At 45.6% G+C, this 24,688-nt stretch overlaps 69 non-coding genes and 5 pseudogenes across 69 annotated transcripts; all 74 read left to right on the plus strand.

The window, feature by feature from the left end:
- Positions 1-81: 81 nt before the first annotated feature.
- On the plus strand, positions 82-200 carry LOC118958439. Its single transcript, XR_005047429.1, has one exon. It is a non-coding gene; the product is annotated as a 5S ribosomal RNA (ribosomal RNA).
- Positions 201-377: 177 nt separating this feature from the next.
- LOC118958440 lies at positions 378-496 on the plus strand. Its single transcript, XR_005047430.1, has one exon. It is a non-coding gene; the product is annotated as a 5S ribosomal RNA (ribosomal RNA).
- Positions 497-673: 177 nt separating this feature from the next.
- LOC118958441 lies at positions 674-792 on the plus strand. Its single transcript, XR_005047431.1, has one exon. It is a non-coding gene; the product is annotated as a 5S ribosomal RNA (ribosomal RNA).
- Positions 793-1,052: 260 nt separating this feature from the next.
- LOC118958442 lies at positions 1,053-1,171 on the plus strand. Its single transcript, XR_005047432.1, has one exon. It is a non-coding gene; the product is annotated as a 5S ribosomal RNA (ribosomal RNA).
- Positions 1,172-1,431: 260 nt separating this feature from the next.
- On the plus strand, positions 1,432-1,550 carry LOC118958443. Its single transcript, XR_005047433.1, has one exon. It is a non-coding gene; the product is annotated as a 5S ribosomal RNA (ribosomal RNA).
- A 259-nt stretch (positions 1,551-1,809) lies between these two features.
- Positions 1,810-1,928, plus strand: LOC118958444. The gene has a single exon (XR_005047434.1). It is a non-coding gene; the product is annotated as a 5S ribosomal RNA (ribosomal RNA).
- Positions 1,929-2,105: 177 nt separating this feature from the next.
- LOC118958446 lies at positions 2,106-2,224 on the plus strand. Its single transcript, XR_005047436.1, has one exon. It is a non-coding gene; the product is annotated as a 5S ribosomal RNA (ribosomal RNA).
- A 260-nt stretch (positions 2,225-2,484) lies between these two features.
- On the plus strand, positions 2,485-2,603 carry LOC118958447. The gene has a single exon (XR_005047437.1). It is a non-coding gene; the product is annotated as a 5S ribosomal RNA (ribosomal RNA).
- Positions 2,604-2,864: 261 nt separating this feature from the next.
- LOC118958448 lies at positions 2,865-2,983 on the plus strand. The gene has a single exon (XR_005047438.1). It is a non-coding gene; the product is annotated as a 5S ribosomal RNA (ribosomal RNA).
- Positions 2,984-3,243: 260 nt separating this feature from the next.
- Positions 3,244-3,362, plus strand: LOC118958449. The gene has a single exon (XR_005047439.1). It is a non-coding gene; the product is annotated as a 5S ribosomal RNA (ribosomal RNA).
- Positions 3,363-3,539: 177 nt separating this feature from the next.
- Positions 3,540-3,658, plus strand: LOC118958450. Its single transcript, XR_005047440.1, has one exon. It is a non-coding gene; the product is annotated as a 5S ribosomal RNA (ribosomal RNA).
- Positions 3,659-3,918: 260 nt separating this feature from the next.
- Positions 3,919-4,037, plus strand: LOC118958452. The gene has a single exon (XR_005047442.1). It is a non-coding gene; the product is annotated as a 5S ribosomal RNA (ribosomal RNA).
- Positions 4,038-4,297: 260 nt separating this feature from the next.
- On the plus strand, positions 4,298-4,416 carry LOC118958453. The gene has a single exon (XR_005047443.1). It is a non-coding gene; the product is annotated as a 5S ribosomal RNA (ribosomal RNA).
- A 177-nt stretch (positions 4,417-4,593) lies between these two features.
- Positions 4,594-4,712, plus strand: LOC118958454. Its single transcript, XR_005047444.1, has one exon. It is a non-coding gene; the product is annotated as a 5S ribosomal RNA (ribosomal RNA).
- Positions 4,713-4,889: 177 nt separating this feature from the next.
- On the plus strand, positions 4,890-5,008 carry LOC118958455. The gene has a single exon (XR_005047445.1). It is a non-coding gene; the product is annotated as a 5S ribosomal RNA (ribosomal RNA).
- Positions 5,009-5,268: 260 nt separating this feature from the next.
- On the plus strand, positions 5,269-5,387 carry LOC118958456. The gene has a single exon (XR_005047446.1). It is a non-coding gene; the product is annotated as a 5S ribosomal RNA (ribosomal RNA).
- Positions 5,388-5,564: 177 nt separating this feature from the next.
- Positions 5,565-5,683, plus strand: LOC118958458. Its single transcript, XR_005047448.1, has one exon. It is a non-coding gene; the product is annotated as a 5S ribosomal RNA (ribosomal RNA).
- Positions 5,684-5,943: 260 nt separating this feature from the next.
- LOC118958459 lies at positions 5,944-6,062 on the plus strand. The gene has a single exon (XR_005047449.1). It is a non-coding gene; the product is annotated as a 5S ribosomal RNA (ribosomal RNA).
- Positions 6,063-6,322: 260 nt separating this feature from the next.
- LOC118958460 lies at positions 6,323-6,441 on the plus strand. The gene has a single exon (XR_005047450.1). It is a non-coding gene; the product is annotated as a 5S ribosomal RNA (ribosomal RNA).
- Positions 6,442-6,618: 177 nt separating this feature from the next.
- Positions 6,619-6,737, plus strand: LOC118958461. The gene has a single exon (XR_005047451.1). It is a non-coding gene; the product is annotated as a 5S ribosomal RNA (ribosomal RNA).
- A 260-nt stretch (positions 6,738-6,997) lies between these two features.
- LOC118958462 lies at positions 6,998-7,116 on the plus strand. The gene has a single exon (XR_005047452.1). It is a non-coding gene; the product is annotated as a 5S ribosomal RNA (ribosomal RNA).
- Positions 7,117-7,293: 177 nt separating this feature from the next.
- LOC118958463 lies at positions 7,294-7,412 on the plus strand. The gene has a single exon (XR_005047453.1). It is a non-coding gene; the product is annotated as a 5S ribosomal RNA (ribosomal RNA).
- A 259-nt stretch (positions 7,413-7,671) lies between these two features.
- On the plus strand, positions 7,672-7,790 carry LOC118958464. The gene has a single exon (XR_005047454.1). It is a non-coding gene; the product is annotated as a 5S ribosomal RNA (ribosomal RNA).
- A 177-nt stretch (positions 7,791-7,967) lies between these two features.
- Positions 7,968-8,086, plus strand: LOC118958465. The gene has a single exon (XR_005047455.1). It is a non-coding gene; the product is annotated as a 5S ribosomal RNA (ribosomal RNA).
- A 177-nt stretch (positions 8,087-8,263) lies between these two features.
- Positions 8,264-8,382, plus strand: LOC118958466. Its single transcript, XR_005047456.1, has one exon. It is a non-coding gene; the product is annotated as a 5S ribosomal RNA (ribosomal RNA).
- Positions 8,383-8,559: 177 nt separating this feature from the next.
- LOC118958467 lies at positions 8,560-8,678 on the plus strand. The gene has a single exon (XR_005047457.1). It is a non-coding gene; the product is annotated as a 5S ribosomal RNA (ribosomal RNA).
- Positions 8,679-8,938: 260 nt separating this feature from the next.
- LOC118958469 lies at positions 8,939-9,057 on the plus strand. Its single transcript, XR_005047459.1, has one exon. It is a non-coding gene; the product is annotated as a 5S ribosomal RNA (ribosomal RNA).
- A 177-nt stretch (positions 9,058-9,234) lies between these two features.
- Positions 9,235-9,353, plus strand: LOC118958470. The gene has a single exon (XR_005047460.1). It is a non-coding gene; the product is annotated as a 5S ribosomal RNA (ribosomal RNA).
- A 259-nt stretch (positions 9,354-9,612) lies between these two features.
- Positions 9,613-9,732, plus strand: LOC118958513. The gene has a single exon (XR_005047503.1). It is a non-coding gene; the product is annotated as a 5S ribosomal RNA (ribosomal RNA).
- Positions 9,733-9,992: 260 nt separating this feature from the next.
- LOC118958471 lies at positions 9,993-10,111 on the plus strand. The gene has a single exon (XR_005047461.1). It is a non-coding gene; the product is annotated as a 5S ribosomal RNA (ribosomal RNA).
- Positions 10,112-10,288: 177 nt separating this feature from the next.
- On the plus strand, positions 10,289-10,407 carry LOC118958472. Its single transcript, XR_005047462.1, has one exon. It is a non-coding gene; the product is annotated as a 5S ribosomal RNA (ribosomal RNA).
- Positions 10,408-10,667: 260 nt separating this feature from the next.
- Positions 10,668-10,786, plus strand: LOC118958473. Its single transcript, XR_005047463.1, has one exon. It is a non-coding gene; the product is annotated as a 5S ribosomal RNA (ribosomal RNA).
- A 178-nt stretch (positions 10,787-10,964) lies between these two features.
- On the plus strand, positions 10,965-11,083 carry LOC118958474. The gene has a single exon (XR_005047464.1). It is a non-coding gene; the product is annotated as a 5S ribosomal RNA (ribosomal RNA).
- A 260-nt stretch (positions 11,084-11,343) lies between these two features.
- Positions 11,344-11,462, plus strand: LOC118958475. The gene has a single exon (XR_005047465.1). It is a non-coding gene; the product is annotated as a 5S ribosomal RNA (ribosomal RNA).
- A 258-nt stretch (positions 11,463-11,720) lies between these two features.
- On the plus strand, positions 11,721-11,839 carry LOC118958476. Its single transcript, XR_005047466.1, has one exon. It is a non-coding gene; the product is annotated as a 5S ribosomal RNA (ribosomal RNA).
- A 177-nt stretch (positions 11,840-12,016) lies between these two features.
- Positions 12,017-12,135, plus strand: LOC118958340. The gene has a single exon (XR_005047330.1). It is a non-coding gene; the product is annotated as a 5S ribosomal RNA (ribosomal RNA).
- Positions 12,136-12,559: 424 nt separating this feature from the next.
- Positions 12,560-12,678, plus strand: LOC118958477. The gene has a single exon (XR_005047467.1). It is a non-coding gene; the product is annotated as a 5S ribosomal RNA (ribosomal RNA).
- Positions 12,679-12,938: 260 nt separating this feature from the next.
- On the plus strand, positions 12,939-13,057 carry LOC118958478. Its single transcript, XR_005047468.1, has one exon. It is a non-coding gene; the product is annotated as a 5S ribosomal RNA (ribosomal RNA).
- A 178-nt stretch (positions 13,058-13,235) lies between these two features.
- LOC118958480 lies at positions 13,236-13,354 on the plus strand. The gene has a single exon (XR_005047470.1). It is a non-coding gene; the product is annotated as a 5S ribosomal RNA (ribosomal RNA).
- Positions 13,355-13,532: 178 nt separating this feature from the next.
- On the plus strand, positions 13,533-13,651 carry LOC118958481. Its single transcript, XR_005047471.1, has one exon. It is a non-coding gene; the product is annotated as a 5S ribosomal RNA (ribosomal RNA).
- Positions 13,652-14,075: 424 nt separating this feature from the next.
- LOC118958482 lies at positions 14,076-14,194 on the plus strand. Its single transcript, XR_005047472.1, has one exon. It is a non-coding gene; the product is annotated as a 5S ribosomal RNA (ribosomal RNA).
- Positions 14,195-14,453: 259 nt separating this feature from the next.
- Positions 14,454-14,572, plus strand: LOC118958483. The gene has a single exon (XR_005047473.1). It is a non-coding gene; the product is annotated as a 5S ribosomal RNA (ribosomal RNA).
- Positions 14,573-14,749: 177 nt separating this feature from the next.
- Positions 14,750-14,868, plus strand: LOC118958484. Its single transcript, XR_005047474.1, has one exon. It is a non-coding gene; the product is annotated as a 5S ribosomal RNA (ribosomal RNA).
- Positions 14,869-15,045: 177 nt separating this feature from the next.
- LOC118958485 lies at positions 15,046-15,164 on the plus strand. Its single transcript, XR_005047475.1, has one exon. It is a non-coding gene; the product is annotated as a 5S ribosomal RNA (ribosomal RNA).
- Positions 15,165-15,423: 259 nt separating this feature from the next.
- On the plus strand, positions 15,424-15,539 carry LOC118958550 (annotated as a pseudogene).
- Positions 15,540-15,717: 178 nt separating this feature from the next.
- On the plus strand, positions 15,718-15,836 carry LOC118958486. The gene has a single exon (XR_005047476.1). It is a non-coding gene; the product is annotated as a 5S ribosomal RNA (ribosomal RNA).
- A 258-nt stretch (positions 15,837-16,094) lies between these two features.
- Positions 16,095-16,213, plus strand: LOC118958487. The gene has a single exon (XR_005047477.1). It is a non-coding gene; the product is annotated as a 5S ribosomal RNA (ribosomal RNA).
- Positions 16,214-16,390: 177 nt separating this feature from the next.
- LOC118958488 lies at positions 16,391-16,509 on the plus strand. The gene has a single exon (XR_005047478.1). It is a non-coding gene; the product is annotated as a 5S ribosomal RNA (ribosomal RNA).
- Positions 16,510-16,768: 259 nt separating this feature from the next.
- Positions 16,769-16,887, plus strand: LOC118958489. Its single transcript, XR_005047479.1, has one exon. It is a non-coding gene; the product is annotated as a 5S ribosomal RNA (ribosomal RNA).
- A 177-nt stretch (positions 16,888-17,064) lies between these two features.
- LOC118958491 lies at positions 17,065-17,183 on the plus strand. The gene has a single exon (XR_005047481.1). It is a non-coding gene; the product is annotated as a 5S ribosomal RNA (ribosomal RNA).
- Positions 17,184-17,360: 177 nt separating this feature from the next.
- On the plus strand, positions 17,361-17,479 carry LOC118958492. Its single transcript, XR_005047482.1, has one exon. It is a non-coding gene; the product is annotated as a 5S ribosomal RNA (ribosomal RNA).
- A 178-nt stretch (positions 17,480-17,657) lies between these two features.
- LOC118958493 lies at positions 17,658-17,776 on the plus strand. The gene has a single exon (XR_005047483.1). It is a non-coding gene; the product is annotated as a 5S ribosomal RNA (ribosomal RNA).
- A 177-nt stretch (positions 17,777-17,953) lies between these two features.
- Positions 17,954-18,072, plus strand: LOC118958494. The gene has a single exon (XR_005047484.1). It is a non-coding gene; the product is annotated as a 5S ribosomal RNA (ribosomal RNA).
- Positions 18,073-18,249: 177 nt separating this feature from the next.
- Positions 18,250-18,367, plus strand: LOC118958540 (annotated as a pseudogene).
- A 175-nt stretch (positions 18,368-18,542) lies between these two features.
- LOC118958495 lies at positions 18,543-18,661 on the plus strand. The gene has a single exon (XR_005047485.1). It is a non-coding gene; the product is annotated as a 5S ribosomal RNA (ribosomal RNA).
- A 176-nt stretch (positions 18,662-18,837) lies between these two features.
- On the plus strand, positions 18,838-18,956 carry LOC118958496. The gene has a single exon (XR_005047486.1). It is a non-coding gene; the product is annotated as a 5S ribosomal RNA (ribosomal RNA).
- Positions 18,957-19,132: 176 nt separating this feature from the next.
- LOC118958544 lies at positions 19,133-19,252 on the plus strand (annotated as a pseudogene).
- Positions 19,253-19,429: 177 nt separating this feature from the next.
- On the plus strand, positions 19,430-19,548 carry LOC118958497. The gene has a single exon (XR_005047487.1). It is a non-coding gene; the product is annotated as a 5S ribosomal RNA (ribosomal RNA).
- Positions 19,549-19,725: 177 nt separating this feature from the next.
- Positions 19,726-19,844, plus strand: LOC118958498. The gene has a single exon (XR_005047488.1). It is a non-coding gene; the product is annotated as a 5S ribosomal RNA (ribosomal RNA).
- Positions 19,845-20,021: 177 nt separating this feature from the next.
- Positions 20,022-20,140, plus strand: LOC118958499. The gene has a single exon (XR_005047489.1). It is a non-coding gene; the product is annotated as a 5S ribosomal RNA (ribosomal RNA).
- Positions 20,141-20,318: 178 nt separating this feature from the next.
- Positions 20,319-20,438, plus strand: LOC118958543 (annotated as a pseudogene).
- Positions 20,439-20,615: 177 nt separating this feature from the next.
- Positions 20,616-20,734, plus strand: LOC118958500. Its single transcript, XR_005047490.1, has one exon. It is a non-coding gene; the product is annotated as a 5S ribosomal RNA (ribosomal RNA).
- A 177-nt stretch (positions 20,735-20,911) lies between these two features.
- On the plus strand, positions 20,912-21,030 carry LOC118958502. The gene has a single exon (XR_005047492.1). It is a non-coding gene; the product is annotated as a 5S ribosomal RNA (ribosomal RNA).
- A 260-nt stretch (positions 21,031-21,290) lies between these two features.
- On the plus strand, positions 21,291-21,409 carry LOC118958503. Its single transcript, XR_005047493.1, has one exon. It is a non-coding gene; the product is annotated as a 5S ribosomal RNA (ribosomal RNA).
- A 177-nt stretch (positions 21,410-21,586) lies between these two features.
- On the plus strand, positions 21,587-21,705 carry LOC118958504. Its single transcript, XR_005047494.1, has one exon. It is a non-coding gene; the product is annotated as a 5S ribosomal RNA (ribosomal RNA).
- A 177-nt stretch (positions 21,706-21,882) lies between these two features.
- Positions 21,883-22,001, plus strand: LOC118958505. The gene has a single exon (XR_005047495.1). It is a non-coding gene; the product is annotated as a 5S ribosomal RNA (ribosomal RNA).
- Positions 22,002-22,178: 177 nt separating this feature from the next.
- LOC118958506 lies at positions 22,179-22,297 on the plus strand. The gene has a single exon (XR_005047496.1). It is a non-coding gene; the product is annotated as a 5S ribosomal RNA (ribosomal RNA).
- A 259-nt stretch (positions 22,298-22,556) lies between these two features.
- On the plus strand, positions 22,557-22,675 carry LOC118958507. Its single transcript, XR_005047497.1, has one exon. It is a non-coding gene; the product is annotated as a 5S ribosomal RNA (ribosomal RNA).
- A 176-nt stretch (positions 22,676-22,851) lies between these two features.
- Positions 22,852-22,970, plus strand: LOC118958508. The gene has a single exon (XR_005047498.1). It is a non-coding gene; the product is annotated as a 5S ribosomal RNA (ribosomal RNA).
- Positions 22,971-23,147: 177 nt separating this feature from the next.
- On the plus strand, positions 23,148-23,266 carry LOC118958509. Its single transcript, XR_005047499.1, has one exon. It is a non-coding gene; the product is annotated as a 5S ribosomal RNA (ribosomal RNA).
- A 177-nt stretch (positions 23,267-23,443) lies between these two features.
- Positions 23,444-23,563, plus strand: LOC118958542 (annotated as a pseudogene).
- A 177-nt stretch (positions 23,564-23,740) lies between these two features.
- On the plus strand, positions 23,741-23,859 carry LOC118958510. Its single transcript, XR_005047500.1, has one exon. It is a non-coding gene; the product is annotated as a 5S ribosomal RNA (ribosomal RNA).
- Positions 23,860-24,036: 177 nt separating this feature from the next.
- On the plus strand, positions 24,037-24,154 carry LOC118958537. The gene has a single exon (XR_005047527.1). It is a non-coding gene; the product is annotated as a 5S ribosomal RNA (ribosomal RNA).
- Positions 24,155-24,332: 178 nt separating this feature from the next.
- Positions 24,333-24,451, plus strand: LOC118958511. Its single transcript, XR_005047501.1, has one exon. It is a non-coding gene; the product is annotated as a 5S ribosomal RNA (ribosomal RNA).
- Positions 24,452-24,688: the final 237 nt, after the last annotated feature.

Consider the following 24,688-nt stretch of genomic DNA (forward strand, 5'->3'; position numbering starts at 1 on the left):
ATGCTTATCTAAATGGTGGAAATGCAACAGCTGTTAATCAGGCTCACTTTGACTTTACATAGTGCACCAAGATAATTTCTCGCTTACGGCCACACCGGCCTGAGTACGCCTGATCTCGTCCGATCTCGGAAGCTAAGCAGGGTCGGGCCTGGTTAGTACTTGGATGGGAGACCGCCTGGGAATACCAGGTGCTGTAAGCTTTTTGTCACTGCCTTGTGGAATTTCAACTCTTTGTCCGTTTTTTCCCACAAGGCTGAAATATGTGCCCTCGCTTTGAAATAAGTAAGCAAGGTTAGTTTGTATTTCATCCAACAATCTGTGCTACAAATTATGGCTACAGTATATGCAATTTCATCCACTTTTTGAGATTGCCTTTCGCTTACGGCCACACCGGCCTGAGTACGCCTGATCTCGTCCGATCTCGGAAGCTAAGCAGGGTCGGGCCTGGTTAGTACTTGGATGGGAGACCGCCTGGGAATACCAGGTGCTGTAAGCTTTTTGTCACTGCCTTGTGGAATTTCAACTCTTTGTCCGTTTTTTCCCACAAGGCTGAAATATGTGCCCTCGCTTTGAAATAAGTAAGCAAGGTTAGTTTGTATTTCATCCAACAATCTGTGCTACAAATTATGGCTACAGTATATGCAATTTCATCCACTTTTTGAGATTGCCTTTCGCTTACGGCCACACCGGCCTGAGTACGCCTGATCTCGTCCGATCTCGGAAGCTAAGCAGGGTCGGGCCTGGTTAGTACTTGGATGGGAGACCGCCTGGGAATACCAGGTGCTGTAAGCTTTTTGTCACTGCCTTGTGGAATTTCAACTCTTTGTCCGTTTTTTCCCACAAGGCTGAAATATGTGCCCTCGCTTTGAAATAAGTAAGCAAGGTTAGTTTGTATTTCATCCAACAATCTGTGCTACAAATTATGGCTACAGTATATGCAATTTCTTCCACTTTTTGAGTGACACAAAGATGCTTATCTAAATGGTGGAAATGCAACAGCTGTTAATCAGGCTCACTTTGACTTTACATAGTGCACCAAGAGATAGTTTCTCGCTTACGGCCACACCGGCCTGAGTACGCCTGATCTCGTCCGATCTCGGAAGCTAAGCAGGGTCGGGCCTGGTTAGTACTTGGATGGGAGACCGCCTGGGAATACCAGGTGCTGTAAGCTTTTTGTCACTGCCTTGTGGAATTTCAACTCTTTGTCCGTTTTTTCCCACAAGGCTGAAATATGTGCCCTCGCTTTGAAATAAGTAAGCAAGGTTAGTTTGTATTTCATCCAACAATCTGTGCTACAAATTATGGCTACAGTATATGCAATTTCTTCCACTTTTTGAGTGACACAAAGATGCTTATCTAAATGGTGGAAATGCAACAGCTGTTAATCAGGCTCACTTTGACTTTACATAGTGCACCAAGAGATAATTTCTCGCTTACGGCCACACCGGCCTGAGTACGCCTGATCTCGTCCGATCTCGGAAGCTAAGCAGGGTCGGGCCTGGTTAGTACTTGGATGGGAGACCGCCTGGGAATACCAGGTGCTGTAAGCTTTTTGTCACTGCCTTGTGGAATTTCAACTCTTTGTCCGTTTTTTCCCACAAGGCTGAAATATGTGCCCTCGCTTTGAAATAAGTAAGCAAGGTTAGTTTGTATTTCATCCAACAATCTGTGCTACAAATTATGGCTACAGTATATGCAATTTCTTCCACTTTTTGAGTGACACAAAGATGCTTATCTAAATGGTGGAAATGCAACAGCTGTTAATCAGGCTCACTTTGACTTTACATAGTGCACCAAGAGATAGTTTCTGCTTACGGCCACACCGGCCTGAGTACGCCTGATCTCGTCCGATCTCGGAAGCTAAGCAGGGTCGGGCCTGGTTAGTACTTGGATGGGAGACCGCCTGGGAATACCAGGTGCTGTAAGCTTTTTGTCACTGCCTTGTGGAATTTCAACTCTTTGTCCGTTTTTTCCCACAAGGCTGAAATATGTGCCCTCGCTTTGAAATAAGTAAGCAAGGTTAGTTTGTATTTCATCCAACAATCTGTGCTACAAATTATGGCTACAGTATATGCAATTTCATCCACTTTTTGAGATTGCCTTTCGCTTACGGCCACACCGGCCTGAGTACGCCTGATCTCGTCCGATCTCGGAAGCTAAGCAGGGTCGGGCCTGGTTAGTACTTGGATGGGAGACCGCCTGGGAATACCAGGTGCTGTAAGCTTTTTGTCACTGCCTTGTGGAATTTCAACTCTTTGTCCGTTTTTTCCCACAAGGCTGAAATATGTGCCCTCGCTTTGAAATAAGTAAGCAAGGTTAGTTTGTATTTCATCCAACAATCTGTGCTACAAATTATGGCTACAGTATATGCAATTTCTTCCACTTTTTGAGTGACACAAAGATGCTTATCTAAATGGTGGAAATGCAACAGCTGTTAATCAGGCTCACTTTGACTTTACATAGTGCACCAAGAGATAGTTTCTCGCTTACGGCCACACCGGCCTGAGTACGCCTGATCTCGTCCGATCTCGGAAGCTAAGCAGGGTCGGGCCTGGTTAGTACTTGGATGGGAGACCGCCTGGGAATACCAGGTGCTGTAAGCTTTTTGTCACTGCCTTGTGGAATTTCAACTCTTTGTCCGTTTTTTCCCCACAAGGCTGAAATATGTGCCCTCGCTTTGAAATAAGTAAGCAAGGTTAGTTTGTATTTCATCCAACAATCTGTGCTACAAATTATGGCTACAGTATATGCAATTTCTTCCACTTTTTGAGTGACACAAAGATGCTTATCTAAATGGTGGAAATGCAACAGCTGTTAATCAGGCTCACTTTGACTTTACATAGTGCACCAAGAGATAGTTTCTCGCTTACGGCCACACCGGCCTGAGTACGCCTGATCTCGTCCGATCTCGGAAGCTAAGCAGGGTCGGGCCTGGTTAGTACTTGGATGGGAGACCGCCTGGGAATACCAGGTGCTGTAAGCTTTTTGTCACTGCCTTGTGGAATTTCAACTCTTTGTCCGTTTTTTCCCACAAGGCTGAAATATGTGCCCTCGCTTTGAAATAAGTAAGCAAGGTTAGTTTGTATTTCATCCAACAATCTGTGCTACAAATTATGGCTACAGTATATGCAATTTCTTCCACTTTTTGAGTGACACAAAGATGCTTATCTAAATGGTGGAAATGCAACAGCTGTTAATCAGGCTCACTTTGACTTTACATAGTGCACCAAGAGATAGTTTCTCGCTTACGGCCACACCGGCCTGAGTACGCCTGATCTCGTCCGATCTCGGAAGCTAAGCAGGGTCGGGCCTGGTTAGTACTTGGATGGGAGACCGCCTGGGAATACCAGGTGCTGTAAGCTTTTTGTCACTGCCTTGTGGAATTTCAACTCTTTGTCCGTTTTTTCCCACAAGGCTGAAATATGTGCCCTCGCTTTGAAATAAGTAAGCAAGGTTAGTTTGTATTTCATCCAACAATCTGTGCTACAAATTATGGCTACAGTATATGCAATTTCATCCACTTTTTGAGATTGCCTTTCGCTTACGGCCACACCGGCCTGAGTACGCCTGATCTCGTCCGATCTCGGAAGCTAAGCAGGGTCGGGCCTGGTTAGTACTTGGATGGGAGACCGCCTGGGAATACCAGGTGCTGTAAGCTTTTTGTCACTGCCTTGTGGAATTTCAACTCTTTGTCCGTTTTTTCCCACAAGGCTGAAATATGTGCCCTCGCTTTGAAATAAGTAAGCAAGGTTAGTTTGTATTTCATCCAACAATCTGTGCTACAAATTATGGCTACAGTATATGCAATTTCTTCCACTTTTTGAGTGACACAAAGATGCTTATCTAAATGGTGGAAATGCAACAGCTGTTAATCAGGCTCACTTTGACTTTACATAGTGCACCAAGAGATAGTTTCTCGCTTACGGCCACACCGGCCTGAGTACGCCTGATCTCGTCCGATCTCGGAAGCTAAGCAGGGTCGGGCCTGGTTAGTACTTGGATGGGAGACCGCCTGGGAATACCAGGTGCTGTAAGCTTTTTGTCACTGCCTTGTGGAATTTCAACTCTTTGTCCGTTTTTTCCCACAAGGCTGAAATATGTGCCCTCGCTTTGAAATAAGTAAGCAAGGTTAGTTTGTATTTCATCCAACAATCTGTGCTACAAATTATGGCTACAGTATATGCAATTTCTTCCACTTTTTGAGTGACACAAAGATGCTTATCTAAATGGTGGAAATGCAACAGCTGTTAATCAGGCTCACTTTGACTTTACATAGTGCACCAAGAGATAGTTTCTCGCTTACGGCCACACCGGCCTGAGTACGCCTGATCTCGTCCGATCTCGGAAGCTAAGCAGGGTCGGGCCTGGTTAGTACTTGGATGGGAGACCGCCTGGGAATACCAGGTGCTGTAAGCTTTTTGTCACTGCCTTGTGGAATTTCAACTCTTTGTCCGTTTTTTCCCACAAGGCTGAAATATGTGCCCTCGCTTTGAAATAAGTAAGCAAGGTTAGTTTGTATTTCATCCAACAATCTGTGCTACAAATTATGGCTACAGTATATGCAATTTCATCCACTTTTTGAGATTGCCTTTCGCTTACGGCCACACCGGCCTGAGTACGCCTGATCTCGTCCGATCTCGGAAGCTAAGCAGGGTCGGGCCTGGTTAGTACTTGGATGGGAGACCGCCTGGGAATACCAGGTGCTGTAAGCTTTTTGTCACTGCCTTGTGGAATTTCAACTCTTTGTCCGTTTTTTCCCACAAGGCTGAAATATGTGCCCTCGCTTTGAAATAAGTAAGCAAGGTTAGTTTGTATTTCATCCAACAATCTGTGCTACAAATTATGGCTACAGTATATGCAATTTCATCCACTTTTTGAGATTGCCTTTCGCTTACGGCCACACCGGCCTGAGTACGCCTGATCTCGTCCGATCTCGGAAGCTAAGCAGGGTCGGGCCTGGTTAGTACTTGGATGGGAGACCGCCTGGGAATACCAGGTGCTGTAAGCTTTTTGTCACTGCCTTGTGGAATTTCAACTCTTTGTCCGTTTTTTCCCACAAGGCTGAAATATGTGCCCTCGCTTTGAAATAAGTAAGCAAGGTTAGTTTGTATTTCATCCAACAATCTGTGCTACAAATTATGGCTACAGTATATGCAATTTCTTCCACTTTTTGAGTGACACAAAGATGCTTATCTAAATGGTGGAAATGCAACAGCTGTTAATCAGGCTCACTTTGACTTTACATAGTGCACCAAGAGATAGTTTCTCGCTTACGGCCACACCGGCCTGAGTACGCCTGATCTCGTCCGATCTCGGAAGCTAAGCAGGGTCGGGCCTGGTTAGTACTTGGATGGGAGACCGCCTGGGAATACCAGGTGCTGTAAGCTTTTTGTCACTGCCTTGTGGAATTTCAACTCTTTGTCCGTTTTTTCCCACAAGGCTGAAATATGTGCCCTCGCTTTGAAATAAGTAAGCAAGGTTAGTTTGTATTTCATCCAACAATCTGTGCTACAAATTATGGCTACAGTATATGCAATTTCATCCACTTTTTGAGATTGCCTTTCGCTTACGGCCACACCGGCCTGAGTACGCCTGATCTCGTCCGATCTCGGAAGCTAAGCAGGGTCGGGCCTGGTTAGTACTTGGATGGGAGACCGCCTGGGAATACCAGGTGCTGTAAGCTTTTTGTCACTGCCTTGTGGAATTTCAACTCTTTGTCCGTTTTTTCCCACAAGGCTGAAATATGTGCCCTCGCTTTGAAATAAGTAAGCAAGGTTAGTTTGTATTTCATCCAACAATCTGTGCTACAAATTATGGCTACAGTATATGCAATTTCTTCCACTTTTTGAGTGACACAAAGATGCTTATCTAAATGGTGGAAATGCAACAGCTGTTAATCAGGCTCACTTTGACTTTACATAGTGCACCAAGAGATAGTTTCTCGCTTACGGCCACACCGGCCTGAGTACGCCTGATCTCGTCCGATCTCGGAAGCTAAGCAGGGTCGGGCCTGGTTAGTACTTGGATGGGAGACCGCCTGGGAATACCAGGTGCTGTAAGCTTTTTGTCACTGCCTTGTGGAATTTCAACTCTTTGTCCGTTTTTTCCCACAAGGCTGAAATATGTGCCCTCGCTTTGAAATAAGTAAGCAAGGTTAGTTTGTATTTCATCCAACAATCTGTGCTACAAATTATGGCTACAGTATATGCAATTTCTTCCACTTTTTGAGTGACACAAAGATGCTTATCTAAATGGTGGAAATGCAACAGCTGTTAATCAGGCTCACTTTGACTTTACATAGTGCACCAAGAGATAGTTTCTCGCTTACGGCCACACCGGCCTGAGTACGCCTGATCTCGTCCGATCTCGGAAGCTAAGCAGGGTCGGGCCTGGTTAGTACTTGGATGGGAGACCGCCTGGGAATACCAGGTGCTGTAAGCTTTTTGTCACTGCCTTGTGGAATTTCAACTCTTTGTCCGTTTTTTCCCACAAGGCTGAAATATGTGCCCTCGCTTTGAAATAAGTAAGCAAGGTTAGTTTGTATTTCATCCAACAATCTGTGCTACAAATTATGGCTACAGTATATGCAATTTCATCCACTTTTTGAGATTGCCTTTCGCTTACGGCCACACCGGCCTGAGTACGCCTGATCTCGTCCGATCTCGGAAGCTAAGCAGGGTCGGGCCTGGTTAGTACTTGGATGGGAGACCGCCTGGGAATACCAGGTGCTGTAAGCTTTTTGTCACTGCCTTGTGGAATTTCAACTCTTTGTCCGTTTTTTCCCACAAGGCTGAAATATGTGCCCTCGCTTTGAAATAAGTAAGCAAGGTTAGTTTGTATTTCATCCAACAATCTGTGCTACAAATTATGGCTACAGTATATGCAATTTCTTCCACTTTTTGAGTGACACAAAGATGCTTATCTAAATGGTGGAAATGCAACAGCTGTTAATCAGGCTCACTTTGACTTTACATAGTGCACCAAGAGATAGTTTCTCGCTTACGGCCACACCGGCCTGAGTACGCCTGATCTCGTCCGATCTCGGAAGCTAAGCAGGGTCGGGCCTGGTTAGTACTTGGATGGGAGACCGCCTGGGAATACCAGGTGCTGTAAGCTTTTTGTCACTGCCTTGTGGAATTTCAACTCTTTGTCCGTTTTTTCCCACAAGGCTGAAATATGTGCCCTCGCTTTGAAATAAGTAAGCAAGGTTAGTTTGTATTTCATCCAACAATCTGTGCTACAAATTATGGCTACAGTATATGCAATTTCATCCACTTTTTGAGATTGCCTTTCGCTTACGGCCACACCGGCCTGAGTACGCCTGATCTCGTCCGATCTCGGAAGCTAAGCAGGGTCGGGCCTGGTTAGTACTTGGATGGGAGACCGCCTGGGAATACCAGGTGCTGTAAGCTTTTTGTCACTGCCTTGTGGAATTTCAACTCTTTGTCCGTTTTTCCCACAAGGCTGAAATATGTGCCCTCGCTTTGAAATAAGTAAGCAAGGTTAGTTTGTATTTCATCCAACAATCTGTGCTACAAATTATGGCTACAGTATATGCAATTTCTTCCACTTTTTGAGTGACACAAAGATGCTTATCTAAATGGTGGAAATGCAACAGCTGTTAATCAGGCTCACTTTGACTTTACATAGTGCACCAAGAGATAGTTTCTCGCTTACGGCCACACCGGCCTGAGTACGCCTGATCTCGTCCGATCTCGGAAGCTAAGCAGGGTCGGGCCTGGTTAGTACTTGGATGGGAGACCGCCTGGGAATACCAGGTGCTGTAAGCTTTTTGTCACTGCCTTGTGGAATTTCAACTCTTTGTCCGTTTTTTCCCACAAGGCTGAAATATGTGCCCTCGCTTTGAAATAAGTAAGCAAGGTTAGTTTGTATTTCATCCAACAATCTGTGCTACAAATTATGGCTACAGTATATGCAATTTCATCCACTTTTTGAGATTGCCTTTCGCTTACGGCCACACCGGCCTGAGTACGCCTGATCTCGTCCGATCTCGGAAGCTAAGCAGGGTCGGGCCTGGTTAGTACTTGGATGGGAGACCGCCTGGGAATACCAGGTGCTGTAAGCTTTTTGTCACTGCCTTGTGGAATTTCAACTCTTTGTCCGTTTTTTCCCACAAGGCTGAAATATGTGCCCTCGCTTTGAAATAAGTAAGCAAGGTTAGTTTGTATTTCATCCAACAATCTGTGCTACAAATTATGGCTACAGTATATGCAATTTCATCCACTTTTTGAGATTGCCTTTCGCTTACGGCCACACCGGCCTGAGTACGCCTGATCTCGTCCGATCTCGGAAGCTAAGCAGGGTCGGGCCTGGTTAGTACTTGGATGGGAGACCGCCTGGGAATACCAGGTGCTGTAAGCTTTTTGTCACTGCCTTGTGGAATTTCAACTCTTTGTCCGTTTTTTCCCACAAGGCTGAAATATGTGCCCTCGCTTTGAAATAAGTAAGCAAGGTTAGTTTGTATTTCATCCAACAATCTGTGCTACAAATTATGGCTACAGTATATGCAATTTCATCCACTTTTTGAGATTGCCTTTCGCTTACGGCCACACCGGCCTGAGTACGCCTGATCTCGTCCGATCTCGGAAGCTAAGCAGGGTCGGGCCTGGTTAGTACTTGGATGGGAGACCGCCTGGGAATACCAGGTGCTGTAAGCTTTTTGTCACTGCCTTGTGGAATTTCAACTCTTTGTCCGTTTTTTCCCACAAGGCTGAAATATGTGCCCTCGCTTTGAAATAAGTAAGCAAGGTTAGTTTGTATTTCATCCAACAATCTGTGCTACAAATTATGGCTACAGTATATGCAATTTCTTCCACTTTTTGAGTGACACAAAGATGCTTATCTAAATGGTGGAAATGCAACAGCTGTTAATCAGGCTCACTTTGACTTTACATAGTGCACCAAGAGATAGTTTCTCGCTTACGGCCACACCGGCCTGAGTACGCCTGATCTCGTCCGATCTCGGAAGCTAAGCAGGGTCGGGCCTGGTTAGTACTTGGATGGGAGACCGCCTGGGAATACCAGGTGCTGTAAGCTTTTTGTCACTGCCTTGTGGAATTTCAACTCTTTGTCCGTTTTTTCCCACAAGGCTGAAATATGTGCCCTCGCTTTGAAATAAGTAAGCAAGGTTAGTTTGTATTTCATCCAACAATCTGTGCTACAAATTATGGCTACAGTATATGCAATTTCATCCACTTTTTGAGATTGCCTTTCGCTTACGGCCACACCGGCCTGAGTACGCCTGATCTCGTCCGATCTCGGAAGCTAAGCAGGGTCGGGCCTGGTTAGTACTTGGATGGGAGACCGCCTGGGAATACCAGGTGCTGTAAGCTTTTTGTCACTGCCTTGTGGAATTTCAACTCTTTGTCCGTTTTTTCCCACAAGGCTGAAATATGTGCCCTCGCTTTGAAATAAGTAAGCAAGGTTAGTTTGTATTTCATCCAACAATCTGTGCTACAAATTATGGCTACAGTATATGCAATTTCTTCCACTTTTTGAGTGACACAAAGATGCTTATCTAAATGGTGGAAATGCAACAGCTGTTAATCAGGCTCACTTTGACTTTACATAGTGCCCAAGAGATAGTTTCTCGCTTACGGCCACACCGGCCCTGAGTACGCCTGATCTCGTCCGATCTCGGAAGCTAAGCAGGGTCGGGCCTGGTTAGTACTTGGATGGGAGACCGCCTGGGAATACCAGGTGCTGTAAGCTTTTTGTCACTGCCTTGTGGAATTTCAACTCTTTGTCCGTTTTTTCCCACAAGGCTGAAATATGTGCCCTCGCTTTGAAATAAGTAAGCAAGGTTAGTTTGTATTTCATCCAACAATCTGTGCTACAAATTATGGCTACAGTATATGCAATTTCTTCCACTTTTTGAGTGACACAAAGATGCTTATCTAAATGGTGGAAATGCAACAGCTGTTAATCAGGCTCACTTTGACTTTACATAGTGCACCAAGAGATAGTTTCTCGCTTACGGCCACACCGGCCTGAGTACGCCTGATCTCGTCCGATCTCGGAAGCTAAGCAGGGTCGGGCCTGGTTAGTACTTGGATGGGAGACCGCCTGGGAATACCAGGTGCTGTAAGCTTTTTGTCACTGCCTTGTGGAATTTCAACTCTTTGTCCGTTTTTTCCCACAAGGCTGAAATATGTGCCCTCGCTTTGAAATAAGTAAGCAAGGTTAGTTTGTATTTCATCCAACAATCTGTGCTACAAATTATGGCTACAGTATATGCAATTTCATCCACTTTTTGAGATTGCCTTTCGCTTACGGCCACACCGGCCTGAGTACGCCTGATCTCGTCCGATCTCGGAAGCTAAGCAGGGTCGGGCCTGGTTAGTACTTGGATGGGAGACCGCCTGGGAATACCAGGTGCTGTAAGCTTTTTGTCACTGCCTTGTGGAATTTCAACTCTTTGTCCGTTTTTTCCCACAAGGCTGAAATATGTGCCCTCGCTTTGAAATAAGTAAGCAAGGTTAGTTTGTATTTCATCCAACAATCTGTGCTACAAATTATGGCTACAGTATATGCAATTTCTTCCACTTTTTGAGTGACACAAAGATGCTTATCTAAATGGTGGAAATGCAACAGCTGTTAATCAGGCTCACTTTGACTTTACATAGTGCACCAAGAGATAGTTTCTCGCTTACGGCCACACCGGCCTGAGTACGCCTGATCTCGTCCGATCTCGGAAGCTAAGCAGGGTCGGGCCTGGTTAGTACTTGGATGGGAGACCGCCTGGGAATACCAGGTGCTGTAAGCTTTTTGTCACTGCCTTGTGGAATTTCAACTCTTTGTCCGTTTTTTTCCCACAAGGCTGAAATATGTGCCCTCGCTTTGAAATAAGTAAGCAAGGTTAGTTTGTATTTCATCCAACAATCTGTGCTACAAATTATGGCTACAGTATATGCAATTTCATCCACTTTTTGAGATTGCCTTTCGCTTACGGCCACACCGGCCTGAGTACGCCTGATCTCGTCCGATCTCGGAAGCTAAGCAGGGTCGGGCCTGGTTAGTACTTGGATGGGAGACCGCCTGGGAATACCAGGTGCTGTAAGCTTTTTGTCACTGCCTTGTGGAATTTCAACTCTTTGTCCGTTTTTTCCCACAAGGCTGAAATATGTGCCCTCGCTTTGAAATAAGTAAGCAAGGTTAGTTTGTATTTCATCCAACAATCTGTGCTACAAATTATGGCTACAGTATATGCAATTTCTTCCACTTTTTGAGTGACACAAAGATGCTTATCTAAATGGTGGAAATGCAACAGCTGTTAATCAGGCTCACTTTGACTTTACATAGTGCACCAAGAGATAGTTTCTCGCTTACGGCCACACCGGCCTGAGTACGCCTGATCTCGTCCGATCTCGGAAGCTAAGCAGGGTCGGGCCTGGTTAGTACTTGGATGGGAGACCGCCTGGGAATACCAGGTGCTGTAAGCTTTTTGTCACTGCCTTGTGGAATTTCAACTCTTTGTCCGTTTTTTCCCACAAGGCTGAAATATGTGCCCTCGCTTTGAAATAAGTAAGCAAGGTTAGTTTGTATTTCATCCAACAATCTGTGCTACAAATTATGGCTACAGTATATGCAATTTCTTCCACTTTTTGAGTGACACAAAGATGCTTATCTAATGGTGGAAATGCAACAGCTTTAATCAGGCTCACTTTGACTTTACATAGTGCACCAAGAGATAGTTTCTCGCTTACGGCCACACCGGCCTGAGTACGCCTGATCTCGTCCGATCTCGGAAGCTAAGCAGGGTCGGGCCTGGTTAGTACTTGGATGGGAGACCGCCTGGGAATACCAGGTGCTGTAAGCTTTTTGTCACTGCCTTGTGGAATTTCAACTCTTTGTCCGTTTTTTCCCACAAGGCTGAAATATGTGCCCTCGCTTTGAAATAAGTAAGCAAGGTTAGTTTGTATTTCATCCAACAATCTGTGCTACAAATTATGGCTACAGTATATGCAATTTCATCCACTTTTTGAGATTGCCTTTCGCTTACGGCCACACCGCCCTGAGTACGCCTGATCTCGTCCGATCTCGGAAGCTAAGCAGGGTCGGGCCTGGTTAGTACTTGGATGGGAGACCGCCTGGGAATACCAGGTGCTGTAAGCTTTTTGTCACTGCCTTGTGGAATTTCAACTCTTTGTCCGTTTTTTCCCACAAGGCTGAAATATGTGCCCTCGCTTTGAAATAAGTAAGCAAGGTTAGTTTGTATTTCATCCAACAATCTGTGCTACAAATTATGGCTACAGTATATGCAATTTCTCCACTGATCTCGTCCGTCTCGGAAGCTAAGCAGGGTCGGCCTGGTTAGTACTTGGATGGGAGACCGCCTGGGAATACCAGGTGCTGTAAGCTTTTTGTCACTGCCTTGTGGAATTTCAACTCTTTGTCCGTTTTTTTCCCACAAGGCTGAAATATGTGCCCTCGCTTTGAAATAAGTAAGCAAGGTTAGTTTGTATTTCATCCAACAATCTGTGCTACAAATTATGGCTACAGTATATGCAATTTCATCCACTTTTTGAGATTGCCTTTCGCTTACGGCCACACCGGCCTGAGTACGCCTGATCTCGTCCGATCTCGGAAGCTAAGCAGGGTCGGGCCTGGTTAGTACTTGGATGGGAGACCGCCTGGGAATACCAGGTGCTGTAAGCTTTTTGTCACTGCCTTGTGGAATTTCAACTCTTTGTCCGTTTTTTCCCACAAGGCTGAAATATGTGCCCTCGCTTTGAAATAAGTAAGCAAGGTTAGTTTGTATTTCATCCAACAATCTGTGCTACAAATTATGGCTACAGTATATGCAATTTCTTCCACTTTTTGAGTGACACAAAGATGCTTATCTAAATGGTGGAAATGCAACAGCTGTTAATCAGGCTCACTTTGACTTTACATAGTGCACCAAGAGATAGTTTCTCGCTTACGGCCACACCGGCCTGAGTACGCCTGATCTCGTCCGATCTCGGAAGCTAAGCAGGGTCGGGCCTGGTTAGTACTTGGATGGGAGACCGCCTGGGAATACCAGGTGCTGTAAGCTTTTTGTCACTGCCTTGTGGAATTTCAACTCTTTGTCCGTTTTTTTCCCACAAGGCTGAAATATGTGCCCTCGCTTTGAAATAAGTAAGCAAGGTTAGTTTGTATTTCATCCAACAATCTGTGCTACAAATTATGGCTACAGTATATGCAATTTCATCCACTTTTTGAGATTGCCTTTCGCTTACGGCCACACCGGCCTGAGTACGCCTGATCTCGTCCGATCTCGGAAGCTAAGCAGGGTCGGGCCTGGTTAGTACTTGGATGGGAGACCGCCTGGGAATACCAGGTGCTGTAAGCTTTTTGTCACTGCCTTTGTGGAATTTCAACTCTTTGTCCGTTTTTTCCCACAAGGCTGAAATATGTGCCCTCGCTTTGAAATAAGTAAGCAAGGTTAGTTTGTATTTCATCCAACAATCTGTGCTACAAATTATGGCTACAGTATATGCAATTTCATCCACTTTTTGAGATTGCCTTTCGCTTACGGCCACACCGGCCTGAGTACGCCTGATCTCGTCCGATCTCGGAAGCTAAGCAGGGTCGGGCCTGGTTAGTACTTGGATGGGAGACCGCCTGGGAATACCAGGTGCTGTAAGCTTTTTGTCACTGCCTTGTGGAATTTCAACTCTTTGTCCGTTTTTTCCCACAAGGCTGAAATATGTGCCCTCGCTTTGAATAAGTAAGCAAGGTTAGTTTGTATTTCATCCACAATCTGTGCTACAAATTATGGCTACAGTATATATGCAATTTCTCGCTGATCGCGTCCGATCTCGGAAGCTAAGCAGGGTCGGGCCTGGTTAGTACTTGGATGGGAGACCGCCTGGGAATACCAGGTGCTGTAAGCTTTTTGTCACTGCCTTGTGGAATTTCAACTCTTTGTCCGTTTTTTCCCACAAGGCTGAAATATGTGCCCTCGCTTTGAAATAAGTAAGCAAGGTTAGTTTGTATTTCATCCAACAATCTGTGCTACAAATTATGGCTACAGTATATGCAATTTCATCCACTTTTTGAGATTGCCTTTCGCTTACGGCCACACCGGCCTGAGTACGCCTGATCTCGTCCGATCTCGGAAGCTAAGCAGGGTCGGGCCTGGTTAGTACTTGGATGGGAGACCGCCTGGGAATACCAGGTGCTGTAAGCTTTTTGTCACTGCCTTGTGGAATTTCAACTCTTTGTCCGTTTTTTCCCACAAGGCTGAAATATGTGCCCTCGCTTTGAAATAAGTAAGCAAGGTTAGTTTGTATTTCATCCAACAATCTGTGCTACAAATTATGGCTACAGTATATGCAATTTCTTCCACTTTTTGAGTGACACAAAGATGCTTATCTAAATGGTGGAAATGCAACAGCTGTTAATCAGCTCACTTTGACTTTACATAGTGCACCAAGAGATTGTTTCTCGCTTACGGCCACACCGGCCTGAGTACGCCTGATCTCGTCCGATCTCGGAAGCTAAGCAGGGTCGGGCCTGGTTAGTACTTGGATGGGAGACCGCCTGGGAATACCAGGTGCTGTAAGCTTTTTGTCACTGCCTTGTGGAATTTCAACTCTTTGTCCGTTTTTTCCCACAAGGCTGAAATATGTGCCCTCGCTTTGAAATAAGTAAGCAAGGTTAGTTTGTATTTCATCCAACAATCTGTGCTACAAATTATGGCTACAGTATATGCAATTTCATCCACTTTTTGAGATTGCCTTTCGCTTACGGCCACACCGGCCTGAGTACGCCTGATCTCGTCCGATCTCGGAAGCTAAGCAGGGTCGGGCCTGGTTAGTACTTGGATGGGAGACCGCCTGGGAATACCAGGTGCTGTAAGCTTTTTGTCACTGCCTTGTGGAATTTCAACTCTTTGTCCGTTTTTTCCCACAAGGCTGAAATATGTGCCCTCGCTTTGAAATAAGTAAGCAAGGTTAGTTTGTATTTCATCCAACAATCTGTGCTACAAATTATGGCTACAGTATATGCAATTTCATCCACTTTTTGAGATTGCCTTTCGCTTACGGCCACACCGGCCTGAGTACGCCTGATCTCGTCCGATCTCGGAAGCTAAGCAGGGTCGGGCCTGGTTAGTACTTGGATGGGAGACCGCCTGGGAATACCAGGTGCTGTAAGCTTTTTGTCACTGCCTTGTGGAATTTCAACTCTTTGTCCGTTTTTTCCCACAAGGCTGAAATATGTGCCCTCGCTTTGAAATAAGTAAGCAAGGTTAGTTTGTATTTCATCCAACAATCTGTGCTACAAATTATGGCTACAGTATATGCAATTTCTTCCACTTTTGAGTGACACAAAGATGCTTATCTAAATGGTGGAAATGCAACAGCTGTTAATCAGGCTCACTTTGACTTTACATAGTGCACCAAGAGATAGTTTCTCGCTTACGGCCACCGGCCTGAGTACCCTGATCTCGTCCGATCTCGGAAGCTAAGCAGGGTCGGGCCTGGTTAGTACTTGGATGGGAGACCGCCTGGGAATACCAGGTGCTGTAAGCTTTTTGTCACTGCCTTGTGGAATTTCAACTCTTTGTCCGTTTTTTTCCCACAAGGCTGAAATATGTGCCCTCGCTTTGAAATAAGTAAGCAAGGTTAGTTTGTATTTCATCCAACAATCTGTGCTACAAATTATGGCTACAGTATATGCAATTTCATCCACTTTTTGAGATTGCCTTTCGCTTACGGCCACACCGGCCTGAGTACGCCTGATCTCGTCCGATCTCGGAAGCTAAGCAGGGTCGGGCCTGGTTAGTACTTGGATGGGAGACCGCCTGGGAATACCAGGTGCTGTAAGCTTTTTGTCACTGCCTTGTGGAATTTCAACTCTTTGTCCGTTTTTTCCCACAAGGCTGAAATATGTGCCCTCGCTTTGAAATAAGTAAGCAAGGTTAGTTTGTATTTCATCCAACAATCTGTGCTACAAATTATGGCTACAGTATATGCAATTTCTTCCTTTTTGAGTGACACAAAGATGCTTATCTAAATGGTGGAAATGCAACAGCTGTTAATCAGGCTCACTTTGACTTTACATAGTGCACCAAGAGATAGTTTCTCGCTTACGGCCACACCGGCCTGAGTACGCCTGATCTCGTCCGATCTCGGAAGCTAAGCAGGGTCGGGCCTGGTTAGTACTTGGATGGGAGACCGCCTGGGAATACCAGGTGCTGTAAGCTTTTTGTCACTGCCTTGTGGAATTTCAACTCTTTGTCCGTTTTTTCCCACAAGGCTGAAATATGTGCCCTCGCTTTGAAATAAGTAAGCAAGGTTAGTTTGTATTTCATCCAACAATCTGTGCTACAAATTATGGCTACAGTATATGCAATTTCATCCACTTTTTGAGATTGCCTTTCGCTTACGGCCACACCGGCCTGAGTACGCCTGATCTCGTCCGATCTCGGAAGCTAAGCAGGGTCGGGCCTGGTTAGTACTTGGATGGGAGACCGCCTGGGAATACCAGGTGCTGTAAGCTTTTTGTCACTGCCTTGTGGAATTTCAACTCTTTGTCCGTTTTTTCCCACAAGGCTGAAATATGTGCCCTCGCTTTGAAATAAGTAAGCAAGGTTAGTTTGTATTTCATCCAACAATCTGTGCTACAAATTATGGCTACAGTATATGCAATTTCTTCCACTTTTTGAGTGACACAAAGATGCTTATCTAAATGGTGGAAATGCAACAGCTGTTAATCAGCTCACTTTGACTTTACATAGTGCACCAAGAGATAGTTTCTCGCTTACGGCCACACCGGCCTGAGTACGCCTGATCTCGTCCGATCTCGGAAGCTAAGCAGGGTCGGGCCTGGTTAGTACTTGGATGGGAGACCGCCTGGGAATACCAGGTGCTGTAAGCTTTTTGTCACTGCCTTGTGGAATTTCAACTCTTTGTCCGTTTTTTCCCACAAGGCTGAAATATGTGCCCTCGCTTTGAAATAAGTAAGCAAGGTTAGTTTGTATTTCATCCAACAATCTGTGCTACAAATTATGGCTACAGTATATGCAATTTCATCCACTTTTTGAGATTGCCTTTCGCTTACGGCCACACCGGCCTGAGTACGCCTGATCTCGTCCGATCTCGGAAGCTAAGCAGGGTCGGGCCTGGTTAGTACTTGGATGGGAGACCGCCTGGGAATACCAGGTGCTGTAAGCTTTTTGTCACTGCCTTGTGGAATTTCAACTCTTTGTCCGTTTTTTCCCACAAGGCTGAAATATGTGCCCTCGCTTTGAAATAAGTAAGCAAGGTTAGTTTGTATTTCATCCAACAATCTGTGCTACAAATTATGGCTACAGTATATGCAATTTCATCCACTTTTTGAGATTGCCTTTCGCTTACGGCCACACCGGCCTGAGTACGCCTGATCTCGTCCGATCTCGGAAGCTAAGCAGGGTCGGGCCTGGTTAGTACTTGGATGGGAGACCGCCTGGGAATACCAGGTGCTGTAAGCTTTTTGTCACTGCCTTGTGGAATTTCAACTCTTTGTCCGTTTTTTTCCCACAAGGCTGAAATATGTGCCCTCGCTTTGAAATAAGTAAGCAAGGTTAGTTTGTATTTCATCCAACAATCTGTGCTACAAATTATGGCTACAGTATATGCAATTTCATCCACTTTTTGAGATTGCCTTTCGCTTACGGCCACACCGGCCTGAGTACGCCTGATCTCGTCCGATCTCGGAAGCTAAGCAGGGTCGGGCCTGGTTAGTACTTGGATGGGAGACCGCCTGGGAATACCAGGTGCTGTAAGCTTTTTGTCACTGCCTTGTGGAATTTCAACTCTTTGTCCGTTTTTTCCCACAAGGCTGAAATATGTGCCCTCGCTTTGAAATAAGTAAGCAAGGTTAGTTTGTATTTCATCCAACAATCTGTGCTACAAATTATGGCTACAGTATATGCAATTTCATCCACTTTTTGAGATTGCCTTTCGCTTACGGCCACACCGGCCTGAGTACGCCTGATCTCGTCCGATCTCGGAAGCTAAGCAGGGTCGGGCCTGGTTAGTACTTGGATGGGAGACCGCCTGGGAATACCAGGTGCTGTAAGCTTTTTGTCACTGCCTTGTGGAATTTCAACTCTTTGTCCGTTTTTTCCCACAAGGCTGAAATATGTGCCCTCGCTTTGAAATAAGTAAGCAAGGTTAGTTTGTATTTCATCCAACAATCTGTGCTACAAATTATGGCTACAGTATATGCAATTTCATCCACTTTTTGAGATTGCCTTTCGCTTACGGCCACACGGCCTGAGTACGCCTGATCTCGTCCGATCTCGGAAGCTAAGCAGGGTCGGGCCTGGTTAGTACTTGGATGGGAGACCGCCTGGGAATACCAGGTGCTGTAAGCTTTTTGTCACTGCCTTGTGGAATTTCAACTCTTTGTCCGTTTTTTCCCACAAGGCTGAAATATGTGCCCTCGCTTTGAAATAAGTAAGCAAGGTTAGTTTGTATTTCATCCAACAATCTGTGCTACAAATTATGGCTACAGTATATGCAATTTCCCACTTTTTGAGATTGCCTTTCGCTTACGGCCACACCGGCCTGAGTACGCCTGATCTCGTCCGATCTCGGAAGCTAAGCAGGGTCGGGCCTGGTTAGTACTTGGATGGGAGACCGCCTGGGAATACCAGGTGCTGTAAGCTTTTTGTCACTGCCTTGTGGAATTTCAACTCTTTGTCCGTTTTTTCCCACAAGGCTGAAATATGTGCCCTCGCTTTGAAATAAGTAAGCAAGGTTAGTTTGTATTTCATCCAACAATCTGTGCTACAAATTATGGCTACAGTATATGCAATTTCATCCACTTTTTGAGATTGCTTTCGCTTACGGCCACACCGGCCTGAGTACGCCTGATCTCGTCCGATCTCGGAAGCTAAGCAGGGTCGGGCCTGGTTAGTACTTGGATGGGAGACCGCCTGGGAATACCAGGTGCTGTAAGCTTTTTGTCACTGCCTTGTGGAATTTCAACTCTTTGTCCGTTTTTTCCCACAAGGCTGAAATATGTGCCCTCGCTTTGAAATAAGTAAGCAAGGTTAGTTTGTATTTCATCCAACAATCTGTGCTACAAATTATGGCTACAGTATATGCAATTTCATCCACTTTTTGAGATTGCCTTTGCTTACGGCCACACCGGCCTGAGTACGCCTGATCTCGTCCGTCTCTCGGAAGCTAAGCAGGGTCGGGCCTGGTTAGTACTTGGATGGGAGACCGCCTGGGAATACCAGGTGCTGTAAGCTTTTTGTCACTGCCTTGTGGAATTTCAACTCTTTGTCCGTTTTTTCCCACAAGGCTGAAATATGTGCCCTCGCTTTGAAATAAGTAAGCAAGGTTAGTTTGTATTTCATCCAACAATCTGTGCTACAAATTATGGCTACAGTATATGCAATTTCATCCACTTTTTGAGATTGCCTTTCGCTTACGGCCACACCGGCCTGAGTACGCCTGATCTCGTCCGATCTCGGAAGCTAAGCAGGGTCGGGCCTGGTTAGTACTTGGATGGGAGACCGCCTGGGAATACCAGGTGCTGTAAGCTTTTTGTCACTGCCTTGTGGAATTTCAACTCTTTGTCCGTTTTTTTCCACAAGGCTGAAATATGTGCCCTCGCTTTGAAATAAGTAAGCAAGGTTAGTTTGTATTTCATCCAACAATCTGTGCTACAAATTATGGCTACAGTATATGCAATTTCATCCACTTTTTGAGATTGCCTTTCGCTTACGGCCACACCGGCCTGAGTACGCCTGATCTCGTCCGATCTCGGAAGCTAAGCAGGGTCGGGCCTGGTTAGTACTTGGATGGGAGACCGCCTGGGAATACCAGGTGCTGTAAGCTTTTTGTCACTGCCTTGTGGAATTTCAACTCTTTGTCCGTTTTTTCCCACAAGGCTGAAATATGTGCCCTCGCTTTGAAATAAGTAAGCAAGGTTAGTTTGTATTTCATCCAACAATCTGTGCTACAAATTATGGCTACAGTATATGCAATTTCATCCACTTTTTGAGATTGCCTTTCGCTTACGGCCACACCGGCCTGAGTACGCCTGATCTCGTCCGATCTCGGAAGCTAAGCAGGGTCGGGCCTGGTTAGTACTTGGATGGGAGACCGCCTGGGAATACCAGGTGCTGTAAGCTTTTTGTCACTGCCTTGTGGAATTTCAACTCTTTGTCCGTTTTTTCCCACAAGGCTGAAATATGTGCCCTCGCTTTGAAATAAGTAAGCAAGGTTAGTTTGTATTTCATCCAACAATCTGTGCTACAAATTATGGCTACAGTATATGCAATTTCATCCACTTTTTGAGATTGCCTTTCGCTTTACGGCCACACCGGCCTGAGTACGCCCTGATCTCGTCCGATCTCGGAAGCTAAGCAGGGTCGGGCCTGGTTAGTACTTGGATGGGAGACCGCCTGGGAATACCAGGTGCTGTAAGCTTTTTGTCACTGCCTTGTGGAATTTCAACTCTTTGTCCGTTTTTTCCCACAAGGCTGAAATATGTGCCCTCGCTTTGAAATAAGTAAGCAAGGTTAGTTTGTATTTCATCCAACAATCTGTGCTACAAATTATGGCTACAGTATATGCAATTTCATCCACTTTTTGAGATTGCCTTTCGCTTACGGCCACACCGGCCTGAGTACGCCTGATCTCGTCCGATCTCGGAAGCTAAGCAGGGTCGGGCCTGGTTAGTACTTGGATGGGAGACCGCCTGGGAATACCAGGTGCTGTAAGCTTTTTGTCACTGCCTTGTGGAATTTCAACTCTTTGTCCGTTTTTTCCCACAAGGCTGAAATATGTGCCCTCGCTTTGAAATAAGTAAGCAAGGTTAGTTTGTATTTCATCCAACAATCTGTGCTACAAATTATGGCTACAGTATATGCAATTTCATCCACTTTTTGAGATTGCCTTTCGCTTACGGCCACACCGGCCTGAGTACGCCTGATCTCGTCCGATCTCGGAAGCTAAGCAGGGTCGGGCCTGGTTAGTACTTGGATGGGAGACCGCCTGGGAATACCAGGTGCTGTAAGCTTTTTGTCACTGCCTTGTGGAATTTCAACTCTTTGTCCGTTTTTTCCCACAAGGCTGAAATATGTGCCCTCGCTTTGAAATAAGTAAGCAAGGTTAGTTTGTATTTCATCCAACAATCTGTGCTACAAATTATGGCTACAGTATATGCAATTTCTTCCACTTTTTGAGTGACACAAAGATGCTTATCTAAATGGTGGAAATGCAACAGCTGTTAATCAGGCTCACTTTGACTTTACATAGTGCACCAAGAGATAGTTTCTCGCTTACGGCCACACCGGCCTGAGTACGCCTGATCTCGTCCGATCTCGGAAGCTAAGCAGGGTCGGGCCTGGTTAGTACTTGGATGGGAGACCGCCTGGGAATACCAGGTGCTGTAAGCTTTTTGTCACTGCCTTGTGGAATTTCAACTCTTTGTCCGTTTTTTCCCACAAGGCTGAAATATGTGCCCTCGCTTTGAAATAAGTAAGCAAGGTTAGTTTGTATTTCATCCAACAATCTGTGCTACAAATTATGGCTACAGTATATGCAATTTCATCCACTTTTTGAGATTGCCTTTCGCTTACGGCCACACCGGCCTGAGTACGCCTGATCTCGTCCGATCTCGGAAGCTAAGCAGGGTCGGGCCTGGTTAGTACTTGGATGGGAGACCGCCTGGGAATACCAGGTGCTGTAAGCTTTTTGTCACTGCCTTGTGGAATTTCAACTCTTTGTCCGTTTTTTCCCACAAGGCTGAAATATGTGCCCTCGCTTTGAAATAAGTAAGCAAGGTTAGTTTGTATTTCATCCAACAATCTGTGCTACAAATTATGGCTACAGTATATGCAATTTCATCCACTTTTTGAGATTGCCTTTCGCTTACGGCCACACCGGCCTGAGTACGCCTGATCTCGTCCGATCTCGGAAGCTAAGCAGGGTCGGGCCTGGTTAGTACTTGGATGGGAGACCGCCTGGGAATACCAGGTGCTGTAAGCTTTTTGTCACTGCCTTGTGGAATTTCAACTCTTTGTCCGTTTTTTCCCACAAGGCTGAAATATGTGCCCTCGCTTTGAAATAAGTAAGCAAGGTTAGTTTGTATTTCATCCAACAATCTGTGCTACAAATTATGGCTACAGTATATGCAATTTCATCCACTTTTTGAGATTGCCTTTCGCTTACGGCCACACCGGCCTGAGTACGCCTGATCTCGTCCGATCTCGGAAGCTAAGCAGGGTCGGGCCTGGTTAGTACTTGGATGGGAGACCGCCTGGGAATACCAGGTGCTGTAAGCTTTTTGTCACTGCCTTGTGGAATTTCAACTCTTTGTCCGTTTTTTCCCACAAGGCTGAAATATGTGCCCTCGCTTTGAAATAAGTAAGCAAGGTTAGTTTGTATTTCATCCAACAATCTGTGCTACAAATTATGGCTACAGTATATGCAATTTCTTCCACTTTTGAGTGACACAAAGATGCTTATCTAAATGGTGGAAATGCAACAGCTGTTAATCAGGCTCACTTTGACTTTACATAGTGCACCAAGAGATAGTTTCTCGCTTACGGCCACACCGGCCTGAGTACGCCTGATCTCGTCCGATCTCGGAAGCTAAGCAGGGTCGGGCCTGGTTAGTACTTGGATGGGAGACCGCCTGGGAATACCAGGTGCTGTAAGCTTTTTGTCACTGCCTTGTGGAATTTCAACTCTTTGTCCGTTTTTTCCCACAAGGCTGAATATGTGCCCTCGCTTTGAAATAAGTAAGCAAGGTTAGTTTGTATTTCATCCAACAATCTGTGCTACAAATTATGGCTACAGTATATGCAATTTCATCCACTTTTTGAGATTGCCTTTCGCTTACGGCCACACCGGCCTGAGTACGCCTGATCTCGTCCGATCTCGGAAGCTAAGCAGGGTCGGGCCTGGTTAGTACTTGGATGGGAGACCGCCTGGGAATACCAGGTGCTGTAAGCTTTTTGTCACTGCCTTGTGGAATTTCAACTCTTTGTCCGTTTTTTCCCACAAGGCTGAAATATGTGCCCTCGCTTTGAAATAAGTAAGCAAGGTTAGTTTGTATTTCATCCAACAATCTGTGCTACAAATTATGGCTACAGTATATGCAATTTCATCCACTTTTTGAGATTGCCTTTCGCTTACGGCCACACCGGCCTGAGTACGCCTGATCTCGTCCGATCTCGGAAGCTAAGCAGGGTCGGGCCTGGTTAGTACTTGGATGGGAGACCGCCTGGGAATACCAGGTGCTGTAAGCTTTTTGTCACTGCCTTGTGGAATTTCAACTCTTTGTCCGTTTTTTCCCACAAGGCTGAAATATGTGCCCTCGCTTTGAAATAAGTAAGCAAGGTTAGTTTGTATTTCATCCAACAATCTGTGCTACAAATTATGGCTACAGTATATGCAATTTCATCCACTTTTTGAGATTGCCTTTTGCTTACGGCCACACACGGCCTGAGTACGCCTGATCTCGTCCGATCTCGGAAGCTAAGCAGGGTCGGGCCTGGTTAGTACTTGGATGGGAGACCGCCTGGGAATACCAGGTGCTGTAAGCTTTTTGTCACTGCCTTGTGGAATTTCAACTCTTTGTCCGTTTTTTCCCACAAGGCTGAAATATGTGCCCTCGCTTTGAAATAAGTAAGCAAGGTTAGTTTGTATTTCATCCAACAATCTGTGCTACAAATTATGGCTACAGTATATGCAATTTCATCCACTTTTTGAGATTGCCTTTCGCTTACGGCCACACCGGCCTGAGTACGCCTGATCTCGTCCGATCTCGGAAGCTAAGCAGGGTCGGGCCTGGTTAGTACTTGGATGGGAGACCGCCTGGGAATACCAGGTGCTGTAAGCTTTTTGTCACTGCCTTGTGGAATTTCAACTCTTTGTCCGTTTTTTCCCACAAGGCTGAAATATGTGCCCTCGCTTTGAAATAAGTAAGCAAGGTTAGTTTGTATTTCATCCAACAATCTGTGCTACAAATTATGGCTACAGTATATGCAATTTCATCCACTTTTTGAGATTGCCTTTCGCTTACGGCACACCGGCCTGAGTACGCCTGATCTCGTCCGATCTCGGAAGCTAAGCAGGGTCGGGCCTGGTTAGTACTTGGATGGGAGACCGCCTGGGAATACCAGGTGCTGTAAGCTTTTTGTCACTGCCTTGTGGAATTTCAACTCTTTGTCCGTTTTTTTCCCACAAGGCTGAAATATGTGCCCTCGCTTTGAAATAAGTAAGCAAGGTTAGTTTGTATTTCATCCAACAATCTGTGCTACAAATTATGGCTACAGTATATGCAATTTCATCCACTTTTTGAGATTGCCTTTCGCTTACGGCCACACCGGCCTGAGTACGCCTGATCTCGTCCGATCTCGGAAGCTAAGCAGGGTCGGGCCTGGTTAGTACTTGGATGGGAGACCGCCTGGGAATACCAGGTGCTGTAAGCTTTTTGTCACTGCCTTGTGGAATTTCAACTCTTTGTCCGTTTTTTCCCACAAGGCTGAAATATGTGCCCTCGCTTTGAAATAAGTAAGCAAGGTTAGTTTGTATTTCATCCAACAATCTGTGCTACAAATTATGGCTACAGTATATGCAATTTCATCCACTTTTTGAGATTGCCTTTCGCTTACGGCCACACCGGCCTGAGTAGCCTGATCTCGTCCGATCTCGGAAGCTAAGCAGGG

This window comes from Oncorhynchus mykiss, unplaced genomic scaffold (assembly GCF_013265735.2).
Source record: "Oncorhynchus mykiss isolate Arlee unplaced genomic scaffold, USDA_OmykA_1.1 un_scaffold_490, whole genome shotgun sequence".
Taxonomy (NCBI): Eukaryota; Metazoa; Chordata; class Actinopteri; order Salmoniformes; family Salmonidae; genus Oncorhynchus; species Oncorhynchus mykiss.